The sequence below is a fragment of the Chanodichthys erythropterus genome, chromosome 12 (assembly GCF_024489055.1).
Source record: "Chanodichthys erythropterus isolate Z2021 chromosome 12, ASM2448905v1, whole genome shotgun sequence".
Taxonomy (NCBI): domain Eukaryota; kingdom Metazoa; phylum Chordata; class Actinopteri; order Cypriniformes; family Xenocyprididae; genus Chanodichthys; species Chanodichthys erythropterus.
In genome coordinates this window covers 60,996,379-60,998,878 of record NC_090232.1, presented here as the reverse complement: position 1 = coordinate 60,998,878, position 2,500 = coordinate 60,996,379, and positions in this window count along the sequence as shown.

Here is a 2,500-nt window from a genome sequence, read left to right as displayed (position 1 = left end):
ACATATAACAATAATAAAAACATCTGTATAATAGAAGAAAATATAAAATATTATAATGCTATCAAATATTACAACATAACTTAAACTTAAATTAACAGTGTAACACAATAGAACATGTCTGAACATTTGGTACCATAGTGGTTAAACAAACATATACACACACACGTACGGAGGGTCACTGTGGTGGACGGTAGGGAAACACATTGAGGTCAGACATACACATTACACACATTCACCTGCTGTCTCTCAGGCTGTGGCACATCCACACATATCTCGCAGCATTACAACAGTCTGTGTGCTGATTAACATTTCTAAAATAAATATTTCTGTGAAATACGCGTTAGGTTGCACAGAAGAAAGCCGATTTATGACATCTACTGATATAGCGGCAGAGGACTGTTATTTTGTTGAACGAACTGAAGATGACGTAAGTGGCTCAGATTTGATTGACCAATCGGCTGAAAGGGGCGTTTAATGACCGCCCACATGTGGAAAACGAGTTTTGAAGTCGGGTTTCCGTTTTCTATCCGTGACCCGAAAAAACGAAAATCGAGTCAAAATCTTGTTTTTCCGGTTTTTTTTTTTAAAACGAAAAAACGGGAAACGACCGTTTTCTCGTTTCTGCATATTTCATTTCAAATTGGAAAACAAACTATCAAAACGTACACGGACCTTTGATGTATAACAAATCTGAGTCCTTCAAAGTAACGGCACTACACAAAGAACTGTTATGAGTGCACGATACAATTGCGACCAGGCCATTTCCACTGTTTCTATTTTCTTTTGCCTTATGACGGGCAGAGTTTTGAGGTAACTGCCGTTTTCTTCTGCCATCCAATGTCAGAAGGACAGGCTCATCCATTTCATCGTACTCCATATTTTTATGTTAAAAATCTCAATCTGAATCTGAATCAAAAACAATCTCCAAAAAAATCTCCACAAAAATCTCCTCAGCGCGCCGCTATATTGAAACCGCTCGAAATCATATGATTCGATTCGCGCCTTCTGATTGGTTCTCGGAATATAGCGGCTTTTGCTGCCAAAGGGAAGTGGCGTCTAGAGGCTTTTGTCAACAAACTGATATTTCTGAATGGGCTGACGCTGCGATTTAGAGGATTTTGAAGCACGTGATTTGTTGAACGTGTACTACGTGCCGTAAGCATTCGTTCAATGTCATTATCTCATTTTTGACGGAAGTGGCGTTTAGCGGCTTTTGCATCTGAACTCTTCATATATATATATATATATATATATATATATATATATATATATATATATATATATATATATATATATATATATATATATATATATATATATATATGTGTGTGTGTGTGTGTATGTATATATATATATATATATATATACACACACATATATATATATATATATATATATATATATATATATGAAGAGTTCAGATGCAAAAGCCGCTAAACGCCACCTCCGTCAAAATGAGATAATGACATTGAAGTATGCATGTGTGTGTGTGTGTGTATGTATATATATATATATATATATATACACACACATATATATATATATATATATATATATATATATATATGAAGAGTTCAGATGCAAAAGCCGCTAAACGCCACCTCCGTCAAAAATGAGATAATGACATTGAACGAATGCTTATATATATGTATGCATATATATGTGTGTGTGTGTGTGTATATATTTATAATGTATATATATGTGTGTGTGTGTGTGTATATATATATATATATATATATATATATATATATATATATATATATATATATATATATATTATATATATATATATATACACACATATATATACACATATATACAGTGGGTACGGAAAGTATTCAGACCCCCTTAAATTTTTCACTCTTTGTTATATTGCAGCCATTTGCTAAAATCATTTAAGTTAATTTTTTTTCCTCATTAATGTACACACAGCACCCCATATTGACAGAAAAACACAGAATTGTTGACATTTTTACAGATTTATTAAAAAAGAAAAACTGAAATATCACATAGTCTAAGTATTCAGACCCTTTGCTCAGTATTTAGTAGAAGCAACCTTTTGATCTAATACAGCCATGAGTCTTTTTGGGAAAGATGCAACAAGGTTTTCACACATGGATTTGGGGATCCTCTGCCATTCCTCCTTGCAGATCCTCTCCAGTTCTGTCAGGTTGGATGGTAAACGTTGGTGGACAGCCATTTTTAGGTCTCTCCAGAGATGCTCAATTGGGTTTAAGTCAGGGCTCTGGCTGGGCCATTCAAGAACAGTCACAGAGTTGTTGTGAAGCCACTCCTTCGTTATTTTAGCTGTGTGCTTAGGGTCATTTTCTTGTTGGAAGGTAAACCTTCGGCCCAGTCTGAGGTCCTGAGCACTCTGGAGAAGGTTTTCATCCAGGATATCCCTGTACTTGGCTACATTCATCTTTCCCTCGATTGCAACCAGTCGTCCTGTCCCTGCAGCTGAAAAACACTCCCACAGCATGATGCTGCCACTACCATG